General features: G+C 32.6%; 1 pseudogene; it reads left to right on the forward strand.

Annotated features, from left to right (window-relative positions):
* Window positions 1–12835: 12835 nt before the first annotated feature.
* LOC149546738 (nudix hydrolase 2-like) lies at window positions 12836–14949 on the forward strand (annotated as a pseudogene).
* Window positions 14950–16774: the final 1825 nt, after the last annotated feature.

Here is a 16774-nt window from a genome sequence, read left to right on the forward strand (position 1 = left end):
GATATCATTGCAATCACATGTGGGATGTCCTATCTTATCTTGTTTACCTCTCACCTTCCTAGATATTCCAACAACCATCTTATGACCATGAAAATCCTAAGTTTATAAATAAATAATATCTCCTTTGAACATATCTTCATGATTTCATTTAGGATACAAAGTCTAAAAAACTACTTGCATTCAACAAACTGTACCCAATCATGCCTAAGAAAAATGTCCAACAAATCTCCAACAATCTCCACAATGTCAATGTCTCTATATTGTAAGGGAACTAATTAGAGAGTTACCCAAAAGGGATAGTATGTCATTTCACACTATTTTGGGTTTTAAAATTTAAATTTCATATCAATGAAAAATCTCATCCCGTTCATAAATTGTTTCTTCCATTTATACACATGATCCTATCCTGTTTACCTCCAAAAAATGGAAATAAAGAATCTCCCCCATTATTAATACAAAAAGATTCTACAAATCCTTCCCTATAATTCTTAAACCAACTTGAAATGGATTCATTGTTACGGTAGTTATTGCAGATCTTTCCTATAAAGGATTGATTCCATAATCATCAATTTGGGAAAGGAGCATGTCTTCTTGAAATGCAATCTTGTGTTCTTCATCCTAGGGGTGAGATTATCATCTGTTCTTCTCCAGATATTTACACATTTGGTGTAGGATCACCTTAATCAAAATCCCTAATATTAATTCTTTAATTTGGTTTTGGGATGTACCAACTCTAGCCAAGTCAGGAGGGTAATTTTGGGGCTTACTAGGTCATCTCTTTGTTTGAGTTGGTTCCTCGATGAAGTTTCCATTTTAAGAGATTTTGGTCCCATTGTTTAAATATTGTTTGTGTTAGGTGTTATGGGTTTAGGACCAAAAAAGAATGAGGAATATGTGGTTTTTAAGCTATCTTTTTCTCCATGATGATTTTACATTCCTTTGCATGGATTGGAGATCCTACATGTTATTTGGAGCAAGCGATGAGAAAGATGTCAATATTGACAAAGTTGTCAAATAGGAAAAAGTGGTAAAAAAAATGTTGATTGATGCTCTAAAGGCTAAATCATTCCTAAACATCATTATTGGACAATCTTAGACCTACTTGGAAGGTTCCAAGTGATAGAGGTTTAAAAATTGTAAAAAATGCAAAAGCTGTCAACAACTTTGAAAAGTTGCTTGACAACATTTGAGCAAGAAGTACATATGTCATGATCTTGTTGTGGATGGTCAACATAACTCTCTAAAACCTCTTGGTATGCTTATAAAAACCACAAAATGACCCATTCCAAGGGTTGGAGATTGTAAGAGGAAAGTTTTGTCATTAAGAATTACGAATTCTACACAACTTTGATAGTTTTTACTTGTTTTCAGTTTTCTATTCTCAAGAATGGATTGAAGTTCAAGTTTTTTCTTTGGATACTATATGCTACTCTAGTCTTAGCAGTTTCCACAAAAGTGGGTCCCCCATGAGTTCCTACCATGCATTCATCAAAAACTTAAGGGAAATGGGAATGGAGCCAATACACTTAATTTATATGAATTCTTGGGTGGTGGATAGATGCACATCTATTTTTAATGTGATGCCCTAGGCAAGTCATAGTTACTTGGTTAGGCAATCAGAGTGTTTGTAGGAAGGATTGGCAATTTGAATGTGATGGATACTTCAAACTAGGAGTTTCATAATGGAGAGGGGTGAGAGATGTTTCTATGTGCCAGAGGGGGAATTTTCAACCCATGTTTTGATGGGCTTTTGAATAGACCCTAGCTAATGTTTTCATTCATTTTGTGTAACCCTTAAATTTATGCATAAAAATTATTTTCAGGTGTACAAATGGCTTGGAGACCCAAGATGCATAAAATCCCTTGAAGTTTTCCAAAAGGGTACTCGAACCTAAATTTATTTTTGCATATTGGTTAACACCCAAAAACCCAAGTTGGAGGGTTAATTCAATTAGGCCTAATTGGTGCAGCTTAAGCAGTTTTGCAAGAATTAGTAGAAAACCCTATTGGAATTGAGTCTAGTAGCTTTAATGATGTTTAAAAAAATCATAATAGGTTCTTTAACTCTTTGAGATTATTCAAATGAGCAAGCATTATTAAAAACTCATTTTGAAAAAATATCATGGACAATGCACTTGATTAGAGCAAGAAGTAATACATTGGTGTAATTGGGTAGTGAAGAGTTGGATGATATGATAGAGATCCTCTAGTGGTTATGGAAATAAGGTGAATGCTAAGAGGCTAAGAGAAACCCTAAGTAATTCCTAAAGAAAGAATAGGGTTGAGTGAGCAAACTACCTTGCATTACATTAGAGTTGTATCAGAGAAAAAAGATTTGGGTTTTTAGTTAAATGTTTCAAACTAAACAATTAGTTGGAGAAACAATCATGGTGATCAATACAGAGTTTTCCAAAGAGGTGGGTGAGAAAAAGGAGACAAAATATCCTTGAAGAAGCCCAAAAGAAATTATGAAAACCAAACTAGAAGAAGTAACCCAGTTACCTAAGAAGAAAGACCAAGAAGGTGAAAGTAGTATTAAGGGTAAAGAGAAGATTGATGAAGAAGATGTTATCACTTAACTAGACCTTCCCATGGATGAAGAGCCATTCCTAAAGGCTATCAAGGATCAGGAGGAAAATAACTAGATGGAATTCCTTTGTTTAATTGGAACATGGAGAACCACTTTGAGTGTAAAGGGGTAAGTGAAGCACAAAGAGTTAAGGTAGCCAAATCTAGGCTAAGAGGATCAAACCTAACATGGTGGAATTACAGCTAAGAAGAGAGGGAGAAAGTGGGAAAGAAACCCATTGGAAATTGGAAAGGCATGGTAACAAATGTGAAAGAAAAATATTTACTAGAGGACTATGATTTTCAATAAAATAAGAAGAGGCAAGGTTTATAAAGAAAGACATGGATGTTGCAACTTACACTAAATTTTTTTAGAAGTTATGTTTGAGGTGAAGAGTACAAGAAGATGAAACTATCAAAGTGGCTAGATGCCTAAAAGGATGGAAATGGAACATACAAGAAGAGATCAACATATGGACTCCTACAATAGTCTATAAATGCTTCCAACATGCTCTGAAAGTGGAAGAGAAGAACAAGAAGAAGGTAAACTCTAAATTTAGAGGCAGAGGTAAGGAAGAGATAGAAGAGGTCAAAGAGGCTATAGTGGAAGAGGATTAGATTATAGGCCACAAGAGATAACAAGTTGATTGAAGAGTACAAAGCCATTGTTAGTGAGAGATAAACTTCCACCCTACCTCCTAAGAAAATTTTTAGCCACCAAATATACTTTATCCTAGGAGCTATCCTAACCAAAAAAGCTTCCTATGAGGTGATCCCTCAACAAAATGTGGAAATTTCCAAAAAAATCCAAGAGCTCCTAAACCAAGGCCTAATTAGGAAAAGCATTAGCCCTTGTGTAGCCCCTACTACTTTAGAATCCAAGAAAGAATGAACTTGGAGACTTTGTACTAATTCTAGAGCCATTAATATAATCATCATTAGGTATAAGTTCCCAATACCTAAAATTGAAGATCTAATGGACTGTCTAGGTGGGATAAAATATTTCAGCAAGAAAGATTTGAAAAGCGGTTACCACCAAAGTAGAATAAATGAAGGAGATGAGTCAAAAACAACCTTGAAAAACTAAAGAAGATTATATCAAGAATTTGTAAATTATTTTAAAGAAATTTCATGAAGAAAAGCTAATGATCAATTTAGAGAAGTGTAACTTCATGAATCAAGAGTTATTTTATCTTGGCTTTATTTTGTCTCATGGTAACCTCAAAATGGATCAAGAGAAGGTGGATTCCATTTTAATTTGGCCTACACCAAAGATTGAATTAGATGTGAGTAGCTTGCATGGTTTGGCAAAGTATTATAGGAAGTTTATCTAACATTTCAATTGCATATATGCTCCTACGTTGGATACAATCAAGGGTGTTATGAAGAAAAAGTTTTATTGGACCCTACAAGCTAATCATAGTGTTGAGACACTCAAAAGGAAGATTGGAAAATTTCACATACTAGTTCTTCCTAGTTTTAAGAAACTTTTCCAAGTGGAATGTGATGCCACTAATGTAGTCATTCAGATTGTTCTAAGCCAAGAAGGGATGCCATTGGATTTTCATAGTGAGAAGCTCAATAATGGAAAGAGGAAATACTCTTCCTGTGACTTAGAGTTGTATGCTCTAGTCAAGGCTCTAAGGAAGTGGAGGCACTATTTGCTTCCAAAATAATTTTTTGTATACTCATACAACCAAGCTCTTAGTTTCCTTAACTCCCATGACAAGCTCAGCAAAAAGCATATGAAATGGGTAGAATACCTACAAGCCTACATATTTATAATCAAACATAAGAAGGAGGTTTAGAATAAGTTAGTTGATGCATTGAGTAGGAGGTTCCTCATACTATGAGAAGTTAAACTCAAAATAATAGGTATTGAAAGCTTCCAATACCTATACAGTGATGATGAAGATTTTGCTCAAATCTATAGGGTATGCAAGGAGTTCAAAAATAACTTTCATGGTGATTTTTCTAATTAAACATCGTAGAATGATTTATTTTTTAAGGGGAGTGATCTTTGTATTCCTAGAGGGTCTATGAGGTAGAATTTAATCCATGAAAAGAATAATGGGGCACTTAGTGGTCATTTTGGAGTCAATAAGACTCAAGAGTTAGTCACTAGGTTCAAGTTTTTGCCTAGGATGACTAGAGATATCCGATAGTATGTGGAGAGTTTTATAGTGTATCAAAAGGAAAAGGGAACATCCACTAAAATTGGTCTTTATCAACCACTCCCAATCCATAGCAGACCATGGGAATGCATCTCTATGGATTTTTTAGTTGAATTACCAAAGACAAGGAATGGGTATGATAACATATATGTGATTGTGGATAGGTTTGGTAGGATGGCCCATTGTTGTACCTTGTAAGACCATAAATGATGCTTGTCATATTTCTCACTTGATTTTCAAAGAGGTGGTTAGGATCCATGGACTACTTATGAGATTTGTTTTAGAAAAGGACACCAAATTCATAAGCCACTTCTGAAAGACACTACGAAGAAGGCTTGGGACTAACTTATATTTTGGCTCTAGCTATCACCCATAGAGAGATGGCCAAATAGAGGTGATTAATATGAGTCTTGGTAACCTGCTATGTTGTCTCATAAAGAAGTAAGGTTAGACATGGGACCAACTCAATTTGAAGGCCAAATATGCCTACAATGACACAATGAATAGATCAAATGGTAAGAGTCATTTTGATATAGTTTATGGTTTTCATTCTAGAGGGATATTTGAACTGAGAGAGTTGAAGGATGGAACATGAGGTAGCGTTTGTGATGAATACTTTACCCAATCCATAAGGGAAGTCCATGAAAATGTGAGGAAGACTCTAGCTGAAAATGCTAATAAATTGAAACAAAAGGTGTATGCATCAAAGAGAGAGGTACAATTTTAGATAGGGGATCTTGTGATGGTACACTTGGACAAACATGGATTTCCAAAAGGGATACAACACAAGCTCTAGATAAGAAGGTTGGGACCTTGTAAAATACTTACCAAGTATGGAAACAATGCTTGCAAGGTGGCACTTCCTGAAGACATTGGATTTTCCCCCATTTCTAATGTTGTAGATTTGATTTCCTAAAAAGGACCTATCTATGATGCTGATCAGAGTCTTCAAGAGATCACACAAGATGTAGAAGATATACACCTAAACCCCACTCTACATCTGCAAGTAGATAGGATACTAGATTCAAGGATCTAAAAGTAGACTAGAAAGAAGGACTACTCAGAATGTCTTGTGAAATGGCTTACCAGGGATGATTTTTATGCTACTCGGATTTGACGAAAAAATTTCAAGAAGTTTGGTATTGATTTCTACTTACCTTGTCCAAGGATCGATTAACTTCTTCTTTTTGGGGGGAGTATCGTGCAAGAGCACCTTAATCAAACTTCTTAGGATTATTTTTTTGTTTTGTTTTTGGCATGTACTAACTCTAGCCATGTTAGGAGGGTATTTTTGGGCCTTACTAGATCATCATTTTGAGTTGATTCCTCGATGAAGTTTCCATTCTAGGAGGTTTTGGTCTAATTTTTTAAGTTTTGTCTGTGCTAAGGGTTATGGTTCTAGGACCATTAAAGTATGAGGAAGGAATGGGTTTTAACCTATCTTGTTCTCCATTATGTTTTTACATTCCTTTGCATGGATTGGAGAGCCTACATGTCATTTGGAGCAAGAGATGAGAAAGATGTCAAAAAGATGTCAATGTTGACAAAGTCGTCAAATAGGACAAAGTGGTAAAAAACATGTGGATTGATGCTCTAAAGGCTAAATCATGCCTAGAAATTGTAAATGGAACATGTTAGAATTACTTTGAAAGTTCCAAGTGATAGAGGTTTAAAAATTACAAAAAATGTAAAAGTTGTCAGCAACTTTGAAAAGTTGCTTGACAACATTTGAGCAAGAAGTGCATATTTCATGGTCTTGAGGTGGATGGTTTCCATAAATTTCTAAAACCTCTTGGTAGGCTTGTAAAACCACAAAATGACCATTCCAAGGGTTGGATTTTGTAGAAGGAAAGTATTGTCTTTAAGAAATCCAAATAATTTTGATAGATTTTAATTGTTTTCATTTTTCTATACTCAAGAATTCATTAAAGTTTGAGTTTTTTCTTTGAATAAGTGTAGTTCATGTTTTTATAGACCTTTTGGTTTCATATTTCTATTTTGTGGAAGTTCATCTTGCTAGCTTTTGAAATTTTTTGGTAACAAACTGTGTTTTTCTATAGTCTTGTCAGTTTCCACAAAAATGGCCCCCCAATGAGTTCCTACTATGCATTCATCATATAATTGACAAAAATTGGAATGGAGCTAGTGTAAATAATGTATATAAATTCTTGGGCCCTAGAGAGATGTACAACTATTTTTAATGTGATGCCCTGGGTAAGTCACAGTGTTTGTGGGAAGGATTGGAGTTTTGAATTTGATGGATAATTCAAACTAGGAGCTTGAAAATGGAGATGGTGAGAGATGTTTCTATGTTCCAAAGAGGGAAGTTTGAGCCAATTTTTTTATGGGCTTTTGAATAGACACTAGCTAATGTTGTCATTCATTTTGTGTAACACACACACACACACACACACACACACTCATTAAATCTTTTATACAATTAGATTTCCACAATCCATAATAGTTATGATACTTAGTTTCTAGATTAGATTGTGTAAAGATTTTTGTCATCAACATATCGAATCACACTACGTGATCCATCATCAGGATGAGAGAGCAAGAGATTCAAAAATAATGTAACTTGCAGATTTAGCAAAGACTCGCCAAATAAAGGAGACCAAGAGAAAGGGATTGCACATGACCCAAAGTTGAAAAAAAAAAAAAAATGGTGTGAAAGAATAAACAAGAAGGCATCTCACAATTGCAAGCAAAAAAAGATTAATAGTAAGGGAGAGAAAAAAGCAATAGCGGATCTAAATCCAAGTAAAGCCAAGAAATTTGAATATATTGGAAAAACAAGACATTCTCAAGGAAGATCTATCCTTTTATAATTTAAACTTTTCATAAAAATCGGATTTGTAATAAGGCCTTTCTAAGACTCTAATGAAGCTTTGATGGCACATATTATGAGTAGTTTTTCAACAATAGACATTGCAATTTTTATTTTTTCTCCCTATAGTTTTATCAAGGATAAAGAATGTGTTCTTCCTATAAGAATGTTATGTATAAATTTTAAATATTAAGGCCTTTGTGTTGATTTCTCTTTTTCAATTCCCATGGTATGGAATCATTAATTTGGTTATCATGTTATTTAGGTAAATAATATTTTAATAAATAAAGTTAACAAATAGGAGAGGGTTCAACCTAGTTAACTAATTTGATGAAAAATTAATCTACATGAGAAAGTGAAACCATTTGTAGGGATTTATTAGGATCATGCCTAAGAGATTATTTCTAAAGACAACCAAGTTAGTCTATGATTCACATAATACTTCAAATTGCCACAAAAATATCTTGTAAGCTCTATTCTAGAAAGATGAATATGGCCCACTTTGACATTAACATTTAAGAAAATAAATTGAAAGATCGAAAGACTTTTGTAGAACACAAGAGACTATTATGCTCTAGAAAATGGTTTTCACTTACGATGGATAAAAATATGCAACAATGATTGAAAAATAAGGAACTACTTGATAGATTTAAATATTGATTTTTAAAAAATATAGAAAGGGATATTTTTTATTGGTGTCTCATTCTATCTAACCTTACTTCCATGCATGGAAAATGTTGTTGTGTGGACATTCTTTCTTCTGTCAAGTGTCTACCACACATATTAGGACAAAAGGATTGTTCCTATTTCTCCTCATGTAACAACAATATCAAAATAGCAATATTAGTTTATTCAAAAAACATAAAAGGAAAATCTAATCTATAGATTCAAGCATACAAATTAGAAAATGTCTAAAAATAGTCATATAAGTTATTGAACAAAATAATAAAATAATTATATATTTTATTAAAATAACTTTCAACAAAGTTGATTTTACAAAGGAGAATAGATAAATAAATAAATAAAATAAAGTAAAGTGATTTATGGTTTGGGTTTTATGCCTTTATTTTTTATCTCCAATTTTTAATTTTGTTAAATAAATTATATTGTAATTATGATTAAAAATAAGTAAAAATATTGTCTTTTAGATCATTTTTCATTTTTTATAAGATATTTATCAATTTCTATTAGGTCTTGGTGATTCCATCAATTTCTCAAAGTACTTTGTGGATTCATTTGTTTTGTTGAACCTTTCAATGAATTCCTTTTCTACTCCTAGTTCATTTATTCCATGACTTTAGGATATAATCTCAATGTCCTTTCCATTTAATTCATAGTTTTCAAGTATCAATTGATTCATTATATCCAATTGCATGTTAGCAAGCTTTTGTACATCGAATGTCTTCTCTTCAAGTCTATTATCCATCATTCTTTTGTCTTCTCCAATCATGACTTTTTATTCCTTAGCTTTCTTTTTCATTTTAGTTGTCTCACATATCAATATTGATTGCAATTCTTGTTCTCCTTTGAGATTTCTGACTTCTTTAGTTAGGTAATTGTTCTTTTCCATCAAATCTACAACTACTACATAAAATTCAAATCCCCTCTTCTCTTCAATGAATGTTATAATTCATCTCTTGCCTCCTTAAGTTGATGTAGGGAAAGTTGTATTTCAATCTTCTGGTTCTCAATAGTCTTTCCCAACTTGTAGACTTCCATCTTAAAGATCTTACCTCCAAACCTTTAAAACTTTCCTTCCTATAGAACAACGATCTGATACCAATTTTTAGAATAACAATGGCAAAGTAAGTTATAAGAGAGGGGGGAGGGGTGAATCAACACTTAAAACTTTTTTTTCTAAAAATGTATCACCAACATCCAACTCATAACTTAAATGTAAACTGAAATAACATAACATGCATCACATCCATAGAATAAAGTAAATAACACATAGCACAACAAATTTTGTTACCTAGAAACCCTCCAATGAGAAGGTAAAGTTGGGGTGGTGATGACAACCACAACTCTTCACTACGGCAGTTGTAAATTATAGCTAAGTATGGTTACAATGTGTTTGATCATAATCAATGATCTACATGTGAGAGGTTTGTCCTATTAAAGGCTTGTAAAGACTGTTAGGTCTTAACTCATTAGAGGATTTAAAATTACAATAAAGAAAGCACTCAATTAAGGTATTTACAATAGCCTATTATGACGACTCGGTTAGGATTTTTTCTCTGTATCACCTATTAGAATGATTCAACACAATGATCCTTTAGATAGAACCATTTTTTATTGATGTAAAATCTTGTCCTTGCTATTTAGACCTTGATCCTCTTGATCAAATATGTCTCCTCTATCCTTTCACTACTTTACTTTGTTCTTCTCAAACTAATTCTGCAATGCATATCTCTATCATAGCCATCTAAGACACCATGAATGCCCTCTAAACTCTTAACATTCTCTCTCTCTCTCTCTCTCTCTCTCTCTCTCTCTCTCTCTCTCTCTCTCTCTCTCTCTCTCTCTCTCTCAAACACACACACACACACACACACACACACAAACACACACATAACTTATTATGGTTTAGCCTTCTTAAGTAAACATTGGTGGCGATGGATTAGGTAAGAATCAATGACTGAGGTTGATCTTTATTTTTGCTTAATACTTCCCTCAATTTAATTGCTTGCAACATATTTCATATGGATTCATACTATGACTCCATACTTATCTTCTATAATTGTAAATTATGATTATGTCAGCCCAAAAAATGGTTTACATAGAAGTTTGTACCATTACAAACATCTATGTCATAAACTATTCACTTGGCATCCAAAGTCTTTGATTCTTGGCCTTCACTATGCTCTTAATATCGTGACTCAACTTTGGAATAGCTCAACACACTCTATTTACTCAGCACCAAGATTAGTTGGCACATAATATTTACTTAGCTCCCTTTATTGGCTTGACACCTGAATAACTTGATATGCACTGACTGTTTGGCACCTACTAGTGCTTGGCACTAACTAGCATATTGCTTGGCAACAATTATGCTCGACATGTACTTTACTTTGCTAAATAACTTGATGAAGTGTTTTGTCACTACCTTGTCAAAACTAATATGAGATTAACTTAGATCTAGACGAAACATAAATTAGTAGTAAGTGAGAAATTCCTAGTTAAATTCAAAATTGGAAATTATTATGATGAAGTCTTGTGTCATATTATGCCTCTAGATTATTGTTGTATTCTTTTGGGTAGACATTGACAGTATGATAGACAAGCTTTACATGATGGTATATTGAGTGAGTATATTATTTGAGGTGAAGGGAATAAACAAGTATTGTTTCTTTTGGTAGAGAAACTTGATGAAAATCATTGTACCACAATAAGATTATGCTTAGTTATAGGAAATCAATTTTCTAAATAGGTAAATGAGTAGAATGTTTATTTTTTCTTGATTCCTAGAAGGAATGATCTAAACAAGATGAACTTGAGCATGCACCTAGGATTGAATATTTTTTGACTAAATCTTAAGATATTATTTGTCATAATGTACATGATGGTTTACCTCCTATGAGATTATTAGTCATTGTATGTATTTGATACCTGAAGTGAGTTCACCTAATAAAGCACTACATAGGTTGGCACTTGTTGAAAATGGTGAATTAAATCGACAAGTGCAAGAATTTATTGATATGCACCTAGGATTGAATATTTGTTGACTAAATCTTAAGATACTATTTCTCATAATGTACTTGATGGTTTACCTCCTATGAGAAGTATTAGTCATTGTATGTATTTGATACCTGAAGTGAGTTCACCTAATAAAGCACCACATAGGTTGGCACCTGTTGAAAATGGTGAATTAAATAGACAAGTGCAAGAATTTCTTGATATAGGTTTGTTAGAGAAATCTTGAGTCCTTGTCCATGATATAGATTTGTTATGTTGGTTATCATGTTATTCAGGTAAAGAATATTTTAATATATAAGGTTACCAAGATTGAGAGGATTCACCTAGTTAACTAATTTGATGAAAAATTAATTTGCACAAGAAAGGGAAACCATTTGTAAAGATTTATTAGGATCATTCCTAAGAGATTATTTCTAAGGATATCCAAGTTAGTCTACAATTCCCACAAAACTTCAATCCACCACAAAAATGTCTTGTAGGCTCCATTCTAGAAAGATGAATATAGGCCACTTTAACATTAATATTTAAGCAAATAAATTGAATGATCAAGAGACTTTTGTAAAACGCAAGAGATTGTTATGCTCTAGAAAGTGGTTTCCACTTAGAATGGATAAAAATGTGCAACAATGATTGAAAAATGAGAAACTACTTCATAGATTTAAAAATTATTTATTTAAAAAAAAATGTAGTTCAGGGGATATGTTTTAGCGGTCCCTCATTCTATCTAATCTAACTTGTATGCATGAAAAATGTTGTGGTATGGACACTCTTTGTTGTATCAATTGTCTACCACAAATATTAGAAGAAAAAGATTGTTCCTTTTCTCTTTGAGTAACAATAATATCAAAATAATAGTTTTTGCTTATTCAGAAAAATATAAAGGAAAATCTAATCTACCGATTCAAACATACAAATTAGCAAACTTCTAAAAATAGTAATTTAAATTATTGAACAAAATTTTGAAATAATAAAATTTATAATTAAAATAACTTTCAACCATGTTGATTTTACAAATTAGAATAAATATTTTACAAATTAGAATAAATAAAAAAATAAGATAAAGTGATTTATGATTTGGGTTATATGTCTTTAATTTTGTAAAATACATGATATTGTAATTTTGATTAGATATAAGAATATCGATTATTTTCATTTTTAAGAATATATTTGTTTTGTGATCAAATTAATTACTGATTTTTTTGATTATTTGAAGAACAATCACAACTATACTATGATATTCTAGAATGCTACTGTTATTAAAGAAAACTAAAGATTTAAATGTATTAAAAATATACATTTAGACTTCCTTCCATGCCTCTCAAACATACGCATTGTCTAGACTCTAGGTGACATATTTGGGAAGGTGAAATAATGTAAGCATACGCATTTTGTGATGTGTCTGTTTTCGTCGTTGGCATTGGTAAGGTAAATCTCAAATGGGATAAGGTAGAAGCAACGATAGATGATGTATGTGATGGATAAACCTGGGGATAGGGAGGCCTCAAATCTTTTTGAATGTTAATTCACTTGTAGAAAAGGTCAGTGTGGACAAATATGTTGGTTTTATATGGAGCACGGCAAGCGAACGAGTGGGGAGAATTCAGCGAACCTACACACCACTGATCTGCACAAGTTGAATTTGCTGAATTATTCGTGTGTCCCTCCTGCGAATTTACGAGGAATGCTGATAAATGATTCCTGTGTCCTTCCAAGTTTCGTTGATTAAGTTTTTAGCGTTTTTCCTTTTCTTTCAAGCTTTTCCAACGATCACTACGCGCTTTCTATTTTAAAATGGAAGCTGCAACGTAGGGCTGTGGTAGTTGCACCGAAACCTCCGCTTGCCACTGTTATATATACACTCACTCTACTACTTATTCTTATTGCACTGCTAATTCAATTCAATCGGCAAGCCAAATCCAATTATCTCTCTCACAGATGTATTTCTGTACTACACTGCAGAATGGCTTTGATCAGTACTACAGCGAACGAGGTTTCGGTAATCACCACTAACGACGTTGAAACAGTCATGACGGCGTAGTTGTTGACGATGCCTCTCTTTTTGCAGCCTCGCTCAAGGCGTCACTTTCTCAATGGACGCGCCAGGTGATCAGTCCTTACTGCTCTGCTTTATATATACAATTGCAAATCCCTAATTAGTCATAAGATGATACTTGTTGGATTGTACACGAAAAGAAGGCGGTGTGGATTAAAGTGCCCAAGGAACAGGCAAAGCTAGTCGCCCGTGGATAAATAGCAGAGGATTTGCACCAGAAGTGACAGTTTTTTGAATTATAAATCACATAATAATTGCTATGTGATTTATAAATTAATTAATTAATTCGAAAAACTGTCACTTCTCATTCAAATCCTCTGCTTTTCTTCACATCAAGTGGGGATTGCAGCTTTTGTATTCAACGACGACGGGCAGGTAACAGTTGTTACTCTTATAGATTGTATTTGTTCTACTCAATTGTCTTCCCCTTTCATAGCAAACGTAACAATGAAATGATTTGCAGTCTTTTAGTTGTTCGTTCTTGTGAATCGGATTTTCCTTGAATAGATCACTGGGGAAACAAAAAAATTAGTATACAGACTGCCTATTAAGGTTAATTAAAATACAATTAAATCATACATAGATTAATTACGGTTGTAGACCAATGGCTTGAAGTAATTTTAATCTAATTCATAAACTATGATGATAGGTTCTAGTAGTTCAGGAGAAGTGTGGACCTTAGAAGGATTCCGGGTTGTGGAAGATGCCAACGGGAAGGATTAACCAGGTGTGCACTTTAAACTTCAACATCGTGAAACGAAATTAATGACACTGCAGTTTTTATAGGCATGCACTAATATATATTTATGGGCAATTGGTTTGTGATAGGGGGAAGGCATTAAGGAAGGAGCCATAAGAGAAGTTCAGGAAGAAACAGGGGTAACTGTCACTTCTTTCGTCTTTTGGGATTTTCACTTCTAAGCAATTTAATTTCCTGACATTTTTAGTTATTCAACTATTTGCTGCACTTTTACAGATTGATACAGAGTTTGTACAAGTGGTCGGGTTCAGGTAAGCAAAAGCAGATTGATAATGAGTTTGAAGCAGTATTTTTTTTCATGGCTCTCTAATAGTTGTGGGTGAATGAGCTGCAGGGATGGTCACAGTGCTCTTCGTGTGTATGTTGAGATCACTTTCTTCTAACATTGTCGCGCAAGATACTGAAGTTTCTGCAGCCAAGGTACGTTTTTAAATTAGTGGTGGTGATTCAATATCGCTATTTTATTGGATATTGCAATACCGTCTTACGTGGGGTTCAAATTGTTTGATTGTTTTTCCAGTGGATGGCGATTGAAGAATTTGCATCTCAGCCTAAAAACCAACAAAGCAAACTTCTGAAAGATATGATCGGCGTGTGTGTTAGCAATGTGAAGGGACGATGCAAAGGATTTTCAGGCACTGGGGTATCCTCCAACTCCCGCAAACCCTCTGCCTTCTACTGCAGTGCCCTTGATTCTGAATAAGAAGTACATTGATGTAATATTTTGAGCCGTCTGTAGATAATAGTAGCTCTCCTCATGAGAAATGAGAGCATTCTATTTAGTTAAATTTGTTATAGACTATATTTTTTTTCTTTCTTTATGTAATTTTGCAAGTTTATTTTGAAATACATATATTATTTTCAATAATTGAAAGAGATTTGTACTGTGTGGTATATTTGATGTTATGGTAATTTTAAATCAAGATTTATCACTATTTCAAGTTTGAGGAACTTGTAGTCTATGATTTCATTTTTCTAATTTAAATGAGTGTGAAAAGAACTTTTATTTATGATTTATATCATAAATGAACGGTTGATCTTATGTGAAATGTATAAATGTTATAAATGAGAAAGTTTAATATTTACATTTTTGTAATGTTAGAGTTGGAAGCATGTTCATTATTCAACAAATTCAATACAATTTTTTATATATATGTATAATTACATAAACGAGTGTATGTATGGAATTTCTTAACAGAACTATCATTACGCTATTTTTCAATAATGATAAGTTTCAATTTTTATTCTTATTTAGGAGGTAGTTGATTAGTGCATCATTGAATTGAAATGTGGACTCTACAAAGTTCAATTTGTTCTTATGAAATATTGTGTTCAATTATAATGGATGTATTGCATACTCATCACATTTCTTGATATTATAAAAATAAAGCTACCACTCATTTAAGAGAATTATTTTTCATCTCTTCTTGTAATTTCATTGTTTAGTTTATAGACCTTTCATAAAAATATAGTTTAATTATTGTATTATTTTTTAATAGGTCTAAACCTAGATTAATTATTATTATCATATATTGAGCTTAAATTACTTTTATGTGTTAGGTTCAAATAGATGAGAGACTCAGAAGTTACCACAGTGATATAGGAATACTACCTAACATTTGGATTAAATATAGTATTAATATAAATATTTAATAATTATTATTATGTTAAAAAAATTACTAGAATACTTATATTTAAAAAGTTTCCTAATAGTTAATATTATGAATATTTTATTTATTTATATTATATTTAGTATATTTTTTTTATCAAAAGCTATAAAAAAAATTAGGCAAGAGCCTATAGTACAATGGTAACTTGTGAGTTTCTCATGTGAAACGTCTTGAGCTTGGGCCTACATGAACCCATCACTTATAAAATAATTATAAAAAAATTTACTATTTATATAAAATAAATTTAACTTATGATATTTATAAAAAGAAATCTTATAAAAAGGTTTAAGTATATCATTTTGCATAAGTAATAAACATGGGAAAGATATGTGGAAGTTTAGTTTAGGAAGAAGGATTCTAATTTTAAAAATTGAGGGTCTAGAAGAATCGCTATGCAAAATTAAAAGAATAAAAAGATGTTAATGTTTAGAATTTGAAAAAAAGGAACACACATCTTCAATTCTTTGTTACTTATGTAGTAGTGTAAAGTCACTTTTTTTTGGGGGGCATATTTTTATTTATGGAGAGGGGTGGAAAGTATTAATAAGAGTTGGCATTCATGAAAGAAGAGTCTAGGTATAGAAAAATGATGAAGTTGTAAATCTTTTATGGATGGTTTTGGGAGATCGTTTAGAGATTTTATAGGCTAAAGATTAAATGGAGAAGTTGAAGGATAAGTTCAGGATGGGAAACAAAATAAAGTGATATCAATTTAGATTTGCTGTCCTTGATAACAATTCAAGAGTTACGTGAATTTTTTTGTTTTTGACCTTGTATTGAGCAAAACCATGGAACATAATAGTAAAATGGAAAGTTTGGGGGAAGAAGTGGGTATTAGGTATTGATTCCCCTCATTAATTTCAAAGGAAGAAGACTAAGCTGGCTTCCCCTCCTTCTCTGTGTTTGGGTCAAAATGAGATGAGTTCTCCTATGGCATTAAAAAAAAAAGAAATTTACACTAATCAGGATGAGACAAGTTCCCTTGTGGTGATCAAAGAAAATGAAACTTAGATCCTCAAAAAG

The sequence above is a fragment of the Cupressus sempervirens genome, chromosome 7 (assembly GCF_028749045.1).
Source record: "Cupressus sempervirens isolate cs-2001-9-10 chromosome 7, ASM2874904v1, whole genome shotgun sequence".
Lineage (NCBI taxonomy): Eukaryota > Viridiplantae > Streptophyta > Pinopsida > Cupressales > Cupressaceae > Cupressus > Cupressus sempervirens.